Genomic DNA, 11275 nt, shown 5'->3' on the forward strand with positions numbered 1-11275 from the left:
AAAAAACAGAAACAGAAAAGAAAAAAGAGACACACACACACAAATTTTGAGGGGGCTTTATTGCAGGGTCTTGAGGGAAGTTAGAGAACTGGAATGATCATGTCTCATTGTATATGTGTATGAAACTCTGATAAAGATTATTGTTTTTTAACTGGTATCTTCAAACCTGAGCTAATTTTCTTCCTCGAAGTCTCTTAAAAGGCTTTCAAAATATGTGAGGTAAAAGGTGCTGTTCACAGTTAAGAATAGAAGCAACCAAGTTTTAGTAAATCTTATTTGTTTCACACGTAGCAAATGTACTTGAAAAGAGAAGCACAGAGAGTAAATTCTGTGAGCTCAAGAACAAAATACAGAACACACACCAACAGTCACCTAGTCTGAACTCTCCCTGAGAACAGACTCCTGCAGCTTGCAAACAGCCAGTGAGGCTTTAGCCATGGCCTAAGACCTTTGACCTCAGTGGGGTCCACACCTCCCTCCAATGCTATGTATAGTCCTCTCAATAGTAGTGCCTGGGGATGATAAATGGAAATCAGAGGGAGATGATTGATGAGAAACTCCAGCAACAAACTCATCCCTGTATCTTGATGTTTCCTATGTGGCTAGCTCCTGGGACTGTTAGAACCAAGAAACACTAGGAAAATAAGAGATTAGCCTCCCTCAAATAACATGCACACTTTTTCAATTTAATTTTTTAAAGACTTACTTTTTAATTTATGTGTCAGTGTGTGTGCCAAGTGCAGGTGCTCACCCCCATAAGTCAGGGGAAGGTGTTAAATTCCCTGGAGCTGAGGTTACATGTCCTTATGAACCAGCTGGGAAGCTCCTGGGAGCCATGTGAGCCCCAAGGACTGAACTTATCAGGCAGCAGGCCCCTTTATCTGCTACTCCCACTTTTCCCACTGAAATGAATAGATATGAAATATGAATATTTTTGGAAAAGGTTTTAATTTTCATCTTTAACTATGATTTTTCCAAAACACAAGTGAGTGTCTTCCTGGGTCTAAAACATTGCCTTTAAATAAAAGACATGGAAATCGTTGTTCTCATTGAGTGATGGCTCTATAGACTCACCGCTAAGGTTCCAAACTCATTCTGTAAAGTCAGACAACTGAGCCTAGAGATGTGGCTCACAGGCTAAAATCACTTGTTGCTCTGGCAAAGGAACAGGGTTCAGTTCTCAGCACCCACCTGGCAACTTACAATCATCTATAACTGCAGTTTCAGAGGCTCTGACAGCCTTTTTGGCCTCAGTATGTACCAAGCACACACATGGTACACATACAAACATGTAGGCAAACACACACATATACACCAAATTTAAGTAAATGAATAAATACAGCCAAACAGCTTATAGCCAAACCAAATACAGCAACAGAGAAAATGTCCTATCAGATGATAAGCGTTAATGCCTAAACACTAGAGATTATTAGTAAGCACACCTGTAAGGGCTGTCTCTTGGTCCATTTGTCTCTCCCCCTCCTTCTCTGCCTCCTTCTCTTCCTTCTTTCCACCTGGATATGCTTCCCAGCCTCCATGATGTTAGCCCCACCACACTCCTCCAAGACATGATGGACGTCAAGTTCTGAAACAGTGAGCCGAGCAAACCCTCCTTTTAACAGTTTAAGCACCGTCACAGTGACAAACTGTAGGTACTAAAGAATTCAGTCTAATTACTAATACATCATGAACAAGGAAGAATTACCCTACCAATTACCTGTGTCTCTTTGATTCTTGGTAATTAAAAGCAGGAACTCTTGAAATACTAGATCTGGTAAGAGATTTAAGGGAGAAGGTGGCTCTGAGCACAAACTTTTCCAGCCTCTCACAGTAGGCTTCAAATGAAGCTTACCTGGCTCCAGACCATACCTAAATGTTGGTTGGAAGAATTTTCTGTTCAAGTTTTAAAACTCTCAAATACAATTATAAAAAATGAATACATATATTAGTTCAGCTAATCACTTAACAACTTTGCCAGATGCCTGGAAAAAAAATCACTTCTTTGGATCTAACATTCAAAATTAAAAACCATTATCTAGCAACAAAAGGAAACAATCATGCATATTTTGGTGGTAGTGTAAGAGGTGCAGTTTTAGTTATTTGGATTAAAACCAGTATTAGTTTTTGGATTAAAACCAGTATTAGTTCCCTGAGATCCAAATATGAAATGAATCACATAACATCTGGAAAGAATCTAGACCATTCAACACCCACAATGCAGTGTTCCTTCCATCACCCAGGAAGTGTGTGGATTTGAACAGAGTGCAGTGGGGGGCATCTGTCCTTTTAAGCTAACACTCATCATGAACAAGGAAGAATCTCCTATTTCAGTTGGAAGATCCAGGTCACCTTTGTCCCTGGCCTCAGGATGTCTCCCTTACAGCTGTCACGCAGTGACTTCCACTTTGGGTGACTGTAACTCTCCTATCTATGTCACTATGTCCTGAATGCCAGATAAAGGTCAGAGATTACAATTGCAGGACTAGGCATTATGACTAAAGCTACAGAGCCCCAACCCCAGAGCAGTGTCATCTGCACTCTTTCCCTAGGGGCAATACACCATCCTGGAAATGTGTAAACTATAGCAAATTATATTTGAATGACAACAGCATTCTCTTCATGACAAACACCGAAAGAAACGCGTGTGCGTGTAGCTCTTCGGTTAATCAAAAGAGGAAACAAGTAAAACAGAACTTTCTGGATTGCAATTCACCACAACAGCAAGCTCTCCACAGGCTAGGCACAGTCTGCATCTCTGGACTCACAGAACATAATAACAGGACAAACAGAAATCATTTGGGCTAAACCAGAAAGCGGGGATTGGGGTACTGGGGGCACATGCTCACGTTTTAGCATTTCAGAGTTCTTTGTATCCTTGAGCCAAAATGAATAAAAGGAAGCAGAGCCTAACATTTTCAGATTATTCCAGGGATCCTGCAAAGGGCAAAGTCATCCTAGAGGTGGCAGCTGGTAGCTGGAACTGGGTAGAAGCCTGCTCTCAAAACAAGCATCCTTGAGTTAGACCTAGCTGTCACAAATGAACCATGTTCCTTATAAGCAAAGAAGCACAACCCTACATGTAAAAGTCACAAGAAACAAGAAACATTAGATTTAGATGCCTAAGACTGTAGATATTTGGAATGTCAAATATGGGAATAGCTATGCATAAATGTTAAAATTTGTTTGCGTGTTGAATGAGCCAGAATTTCAACCTATTGTAGTGACAATTTTAAAACTGTGGTTTCTTTAAAAAGCATGGAAATATTATTTAAGAATATGTTTTTATTTTAATCCCAGGTGTGGGATACGAGGCTGCTTCAGACTGTCCTCTGCTGCTATGATTTGCCTCATGCTCTAGCAGAGGCATGATTTTGCCAGCTACAGGTAGTTTCTGAGGTTTTGCCACATTTGCAATTCTGGGAACTTTTCAGAAGATATAAAAATGCTAGGGCCCCAAGTTGCTGATGGATTTTTGGTTGATTGTTGTCGGTCCCAGTTTGTCAATAGTTGTGTGCAAAGAAAAAAGAAGAAATTAGGTATTCTAACAACAAGGAAGATCAAACTTGCCCCAAGGAACTTGAAGCCCCTAATCAACAGGAAGTAGTTCCTCTCTATTCATTTTTTCTCATATCTAGTGTTAGGAGGTTGAAAGGGTAGAAAAAGGGTGCAGAAGGGCAGAAGAAAGAAGAACCCACAAAGTAGCCAAGGGACCAGCTATAACCTGTAGCCCAAACTGGGCTCACACTCAACTCCCTCCTGGGTGAGTGTCCTGAATACCAGGGCTGACTATAGACACATAGCCTCAAGTTTTTCAAAGACTGATAATTTAAGCAAAAGGTTTCAAAAGAACCAAGTAAAATTTCAGAAACGAACACAATAATCAGTAGGGGAAGTCCTCCAGGCATTGATTCAAGAACAGATAAGGCTGAAACAGAAATAGCCAGTTGCAGAATTCTGAATAGCTTACACAGGCCAGAATGTAACATTATGAGAGGAAAAAAACAACAGTCTTGGAGAACACAGTAACTGAATGCATTTAGTCAGAGCCCCAAGTTGAAAGGATAAGAAAAAAAAAGATGATTATTTAAATACTTAATATAGAGAAAAAAATAGATATATAAACTTAGATTTTTCTAAGTAGAAAACTAAAAAGAAACTCACCTTAGTGACACACTGCATTGCCCCCCCCAAAAAAAGGGGGGAAAAGGAGAAAAACAATCTTTAATGTAGCTAGGGAAAAGATTAGCAATATAGAGGAGGCAATGGATACAACTCTAAACTTCTCTCATATTTTTGGTTGTGGGCCTATCCTTTAACAGCTGAGCCATCTCTCTAGCCCAACTCTAAACTTCTCAACCAGAGGGCACCGAGCATATGCTGTCTCTTTCTCATCCTCTCTCTCTAAGTTCTAAGACAAAAGGACTGACAGCCTAAAATAATGTGTCCAGTAGATACGCATTTGAAGAACAACATTAACTTTTTTTTTTTTCGAGACAGGGTTTCTCTGTGTAGCCCTAGCAGTCCTAGAACTCACTGTGTAGCCCAACCAAGCTGTCCTCAGAAATCGGCCTCCCTCTGCCTCCCAAGTGCTGGGATTAAAGGCGTGCGCCACCACTGCTTGGCACAACATTAATTTAAGTACAGTTTTGCAGACTGTACTTTGCGCCCCCTCCCCCATCAGCAGTTTTAGTTACCTGAGGTCAGCTGCATCCTGGAATAGCAAATGAAAATTCCAAAAACTGCAAATCCTAAATTAGAAACTGTACGCCACTCTGAGATAAAAAAAAATAAAAATAAAAAAACTTATGCTGGCTGGGCAGTGGTTGGGCACGCCTTTAATCCCAGCACTTGGGAGGCAGAGGCAGGCCGATTTCTGAGTTCGAGGCCAGCCTGGTCTACAGAGTGAGTTCCAGGACAGCCAGGGCTACACAGAGAAACCCTGTCTGGAAAAAACAAAAAAAAAAGGAAAAGGCTTGACATTTGCATGTTGTGTACAGGAAACATCACACAGCACAGGGTTCCGTTCAATCCAGGTTTAGGAATCTACTGGGTGTGTTGGAACAGACTGACCACAGCTAAAAGGAGGGTCCAGAATATAAACAAAGCCCAGGCTAGAACCAGGATACCCATTCTACAGAGCATTGCTAAGACTATTAATATACTTTCTAGGTGATCTTTCTTGACTTCTTCTATTCATACATATTCCTGCTTCCAACTGACAAACAAATTTCCACACTTCCAGTGGTGGCAGGTCCAATCACAGACCAGCTGTTGAGAGCTCAAGGGTGCAATGCTATGTCATGCCCTGAAGACAGCGTCACACACCTTCTTCAGGCTCTTTCATGCTGTATTTCTGCCTTTTCTTATGCACTGGTCCCTGAGCTTTGGAGAGAGCACTACAGATGTCCCACTTTGGGCATGGTTCGTTTGTTTATTGTAACCCTGGGCCAGGCCTGAGATTCCCTATCAACAAATTCAGTACTTGCAAATAAAAATGAGCTGAGACTAGTTAAGGTAGCTCAAGTTCGTGTCCTCCTCAAGCTCATGTTGAAGCCTTAATCCCTAATTAGATGGTATTAGGCGCAGACTTTAAAAAGTAACGAGGCTTAGGTCAGTCATGAGGGTAGGACCCCATCACGGGATAGTGGCTGCTGTAAGAGACATCAAGCGTCCTTCTCCAGCCTGTGAAAAGACAGTAGTCACGCACAAGCCAGGAAGAAGGCCTTACCAGGAAATGGGCCTGCTAGCAGCCTTCATCTCAGACATCTGAGACTCTGAAACAGGGAGACACAAATGTCTATGTTTAAGGCACTCAGTTTATGATATTATGCTAGAGGAGTCTGAACTCACTATATCATCTGGGACAATCCATACAAAGCCCAGCACACCATCTTCAACAGCTGTTATCTATTATAATAACCCAGAGTCTCAGCCACACTAACTCCCAAGCACACCCCTGTCTACACTATTTCCTCCACTTTTTTTTCTCTCCCCATATCTCTACTCACCTAAATCTGCACGTATGTGGACAGTAGGAAGCCAAGAGTGGTGGTCACGTACCTGTAACCCGTGTGCCAACAGCTGAGGTGGAAGAATCGCTCAGTAAGGCCATGCAAGCACAAGGACCTGGAAGGATCCCATGCAAAGGCCAGGCAACACAGCACGAGCTGCGATCCCAGCGATGGACAGGTAGTGACAGGAAGCCCTGGGGCTTGCTGTCCACTCTGCCAAGTGGACTCTGACCAGTCCTTGGTTCAGTGAGAGACCATGTCTCAAAAAAATAAGAAAAGCAATTACAGAAGTCACTTGACATCAACCTCTGGCATTATGGAAGGTACACACACACAGAGGGCAGGGGGGGCGGGGGGGAGGATGGAGACAGAAAGAGACAGAGACACAGAGTTAGTTCCAGGCAAACCTGAGCTACACAAGTCCACACTGTTATTTGTTAGCAAAAGAAAACAAAACAAACACAGCAAAAGTGCTTAAATGTAAACCGTGGCCAAAGAAAGAGAAGCAGCTGTCTGAGGGTCGGCTTCATCCTTCATAAGCTTCCAGACAGCTGCGAAGCTGCACCTCATTCTAAAGACAGGGATGTGCACTGGGCAGGAACAAATGACGGGTACACGGATGGATAACTTTCTGCTTCCCATGAAAGCAACCTGCCTTCCTTATTCTTATCACCTTAGAGAACCATTCCCTCGAACCACCCCCCAACCCCAGCCCCATCCCCCCCACTCCCCACCCCAGCCCGGGAGCTCAGCGGCTGGCACAGGGCAGTGCTCAATCAAAGTGCTGCAGCAAGCCAGGCAATCACTCGGGTTCTTTTGTTTGTTCCTAATGATGGGGGGCGGGGCAGGTACTCTGAGAGGCTTCAGTTCCCCTTAACCATTTGCTGATGCCACAGCTGTTCTCCTACCCAAAGCCAAAGGCAATTAATCGCTGAAATGTATCACAAAGAATACATGAGCAAAAAACTGAACTCCCAGGACACTCCTCCTTCATCCAATTCGGCTGGTGTGAAGAAACTACATAAAGGCAGGAGCTACTTGGAGTTAAAACAAATCACATTTTCCCTTTACTAATGTCAAATCTAAAACCCCAGTTCTGAAGCTATGAGAAATCAAAACAAAACACAACTTTTTAAAAATTATATATTTATATATTTAAAAAACTCATTAAAGACTTCAAAAATAAAGCAAAAGAATCAGGAAGGGAAAACACAAGAGCCAAGAACAAGCAAGCAGCCCTGAGCTCGTCTGCTTAGAAACAACCTAGCAATGATCTCCACATTTTCCCCCTGGTGTTTCACATAACTGTAATCACAAATTATAGTAGTCGCAGCCGTGTCCTTTAAAGTGCCTGATAAACATTTCTCCACGTTTTTCCTCTTAACTTTGCAGCTACACAGAGTAGATGACAGAAAATACCATTTCTTCCCATGACAACTACTACAGTAAAAACTGAGACTACCCTGACGTGCCTGCAGCCGCTGAACTAAAATAAGATCTACTAAAAATGCCTAGGCATGCAGAGTGGTTAAAAATGTTAACTGGCTTTCAAGTGACACAGACAGACAGGCAAGACTTACTAGGGCCATCTCTGTCCTGGGTCAGTTTCTTTTTTAACATCACTGCTAACTGTACTCACACCAGTGGCCAAAGTCCAGTGTAATTGGTCATATGTGCATGCTGGCTCTTCAAGGCTGGGCTTCTTACTCATTGTGTGCCCCTACTGTGGTGAATAGTACCTGATATAATGCAGACATGTTAACAGATTGCTTGGAATGAAAAGAACTACAGACTACGAAATATGGTTAGTCAGACAGGAAAGATTACTGTGAGCTGAAGTTACCAGACACAACAGACGATGTGACTGGTAGAATCTGATTTTAACAGTAATTGTAGAAACAAGGTAAACCAACAAGGACTGGGATACTCTACAAATCAAAGACATAAAGAGGCTAGAAAGAGCTCAGCATTTAAGCGCCTTTGCTACCCTTGCTGAGGACCCAGTTCTGGTCCCAGCACCTACACAGAATTAACTCCAAACCACCTGTTAATTCCAGCTCTGGGAGATCTGACACCCTCTTTTGGCCTCTCTGGGCATGTGCATACATACAGTACACATACAGACAAACAGGTACACATTCATACAAATAAAGTTATGGGAACTGGAGAGTTGGTTCAGTGGTTAAGAGCACTGGTTTTCTTCCAAAAGACTTGAGTTTAACTCCTAGTACTCACCTGGCAGGCTCACAAGCATCTGTAACTTCAGTCTCAGAGAATCTGATGCTTTCTTCTCACCTCCTTGGGCACTCCACACACATGGGACACAGACAAATATGCAGGCAAAACTCCAGTACATACGTGCGCTGATTTGAGTGAGAATGGCCCCTATGGTTAATACATTTGAATGCTTGGTTCCCAGTTGGTCAAGCTGTTTGGGAAGGGTGGGGAAGTGTGGCCTGGTTGGAGGAGGTGTGTCACTGGCAGTGGGCTTTGAGGTTTCAAAAGCCCATGTCATTCCCAATTAGCTCTTTCCTTCTCTTCTCTCCCTCCCTCCTTCTTAAGGATTAAGATATAAGCTCTGAGTTACTGCTCCAGTGCCAGGCACACCTGCCTGCTGCCATGCACCCCACCATCATGGTCATGGACTCTAACCCTCCAGAACCAGGAGCTTCAGATTAAGTGCTTTCTTTTATAAGTTACCTTGGTCATGGTGTTTGGTCACCACAGCCAAAAAGTAACTAAGACAACATAAAACATTTATTTGAAAAATAAACTTTTAAAAGAAAAAGCAAAAAGACATGAGCAAAGAATCTGCCTTCTAGATCGGAGAGCAAAGCAGCAGCACCATCAATCCTGCTGTGCACAGTGATGGGGGCGTTGGGGGGAGCAGTGAAAGGCAATGCAGGGCACACAGTCAACACCATAGAGAAGCAAGAAAACCAAAGCACCGCAACCAAAACGACCTCTGCTTCCTGGGACATTGGAAACAGGCAGATTTCTGTGCATCCCAGCAGGCAGCAAAGAGGCAGTACATGAATGCTGTAGGCTCCCATTCAATGGATAGTGTCCTTGCTAACCTGAGTGTAAAAGAATGTGCTTATCCAACTTAGTTTCCTGATCTCTTCATATGCCAGTGAAGATGTATGTATACAGTGCTAGAATTCAGAGGCATGTGCAAAGACTTAAAACGTGCACTCAATCCTAATGCCGCCACACGCTCAAACCTGATTGGAAACACCTTGAGAGAGAATCTAGAATCCGCCTCCCATCACTAGGATGTCCTCAGCCAACTGCATGCTCTAACTCACTCACACACATATTTTCTTTTCTCTTACCCCACTTGTGCTTTGAAAGAATTCAAACGATTTACAAAGGAGGAATTTGTTAATACCGCATCTCTAACAGCTGCAAGTTGGGTGCAGTACATCCGTGGAGTCTTCTATTACAATATACAATCAGAAAGTATGCTTGTGCATCTGCTGCCATTCAGAAAATGGACTTAGGGCTATTCCTAGGGGACTGCCTTGATAGGACCTTCCACAGAGCCTACATGGAGCACTGTGACTCTTGAGTTTAGCACTGCAATTATTTAATGACTAAGATCTCTACCAACTCTCCACTCAGTCTCCTCAGCCTGTAGCATGACCATAAACAAGTCATCTGAAGCTGAGCAGCAGATCCAAGTACTTCATGTGTGGCAACCACCGGTCTTCTGTTTTTCTTAAAGTACACATACAACCCTGACAATGACTGTGACAATCAAGTAATCAAAAGGAATTAAAATGCCATAAAAGGCAGGAGCTATTGTTCAAGGCCCTGAGTTCAATCAAGCAATCAATCAATGTAGGCCATTCTAAAACATGTCTCAGAAGTCCAAGTAAACGCAAGAATTGAAATATTTGGTCTGAAACTTCTCTACATTTCACCTCGAAAACTGTCTTCAAGACTACAAAATGGCCAGGCAGTGGTGACGCACGCCTTTAATCCCAGCACTTGGGAGGCAGAGGCAGGCGTATTTCTGAGTTTGAGGCCAGCCTGGTTTACACAGGGAGTTCCAGAACAGCCAGGGCTACACAGAGAAACCCTGTCTCGAAAAACCAACAACAACAATACAAAAAAGACTACAAACTGTTGTTCTAGTTCTAAGTAAAAGTCTGCTCTCTGGTACACCAAAAGTTCTGGAAAGTTACTGACTTGCTACATAATCACTCAAAAAGGGGATGAGGCCTAACATCTGTAAAGCTGAATTGCACCAGTCATCCATCTCACAAAGGAATATTATACATATACAAACAGTATGTCTTTGAATGCGTGATAATTTTACTAAACTAATCCATAATAAGAATGTTCACTGTCAAATACAATAAACAAGTAGCCAAAGACTGAAATGCCACAGACTAGAGACTTCTAAGTTTAAGATGCTTGAGGTACCACCTCTGCATGCTTATTTCTTCATACACAGATCAGAAAAAACGATAACAGAGTCTTAAAGTTTTGTTGTCTCATTCTACCCCAGGGTGACCTGGAACTCACTGTGTATCCAAGAATGCCTTAAAGTTCAGTGATCTTCCTGCCTCGGCCTCCACAACACTGGGGAGCTAGTGCATGAATCACAACAGGCAGGAGTTAGCATTCTTCAATGAAAATGGTACATAGAGATACCAAGTGAAATGCATAGTCCTAAAAATTGAAAGGGCACAGATGTCCCCTATGAAGGTGACATGTTTTTAAAGGTGTATTTTACTTTTACTTATGTGTGAAGGGGCCATATTGCATATGTGATTGTGAGTGCCTACAGAGCTCAGAAAAGTGTGTCAGACCCTCTGAGGCTGGAGCCGCAATGCTGTTTGAGCCATCAACTTGGGTGCTGTGGACAGAACTTGGGTCCTCTGCCAGAACACCCCTCTGTAATCACTGACCTCTCCAGCCCCAAGAGTCCAGCTTTAAGGTATACGTAAGCTAGAAGCTATATAATAGGAAACTCCTTCCTTTAAAAAGAAAGCTACAGCTTTCAAAGTGGACTTACACATCCCGGCACCTTCATCTTTGCCTTCGGTCCTAGACTGCAAATATCTACTGTAATTCCTATGGAATGCAAGTAAATCCCATCCTTCAATACCAAGAAACCCACCAAATTAGCCCAGCCTGAGGGATAACATTGGAGACAAGAGTCTATGGAGCCCTTAGCAGTTTCTACTTTTACTAACAAATCACCAAGAAGAAATTCATTTGTGAAGTCAACTGCAAAATGTTTTCTCCAATAA

The 11275-nt window shown here is 42.7% G+C and overlaps 1 protein-coding gene across 2 annotated transcripts in view; it reads right to left on the reverse strand.

The window, feature by feature from the left end:
- The window catches only part of Jam3 (junctional adhesion molecule 3), a 54975-nt gene that overhangs the window by 42257 nt on the left and 1443 nt on the right, over positions 1–11275 (reverse strand). The window lies entirely within an intron of this gene.

Source organism: Mastomys coucha, unplaced genomic scaffold (assembly GCF_008632895.1).
Source record: "Mastomys coucha isolate ucsf_1 unplaced genomic scaffold, UCSF_Mcou_1 pScaffold23, whole genome shotgun sequence".
Lineage (NCBI taxonomy): Eukaryota > Metazoa > Chordata > Mammalia > Rodentia > Muridae > Mastomys > Mastomys coucha.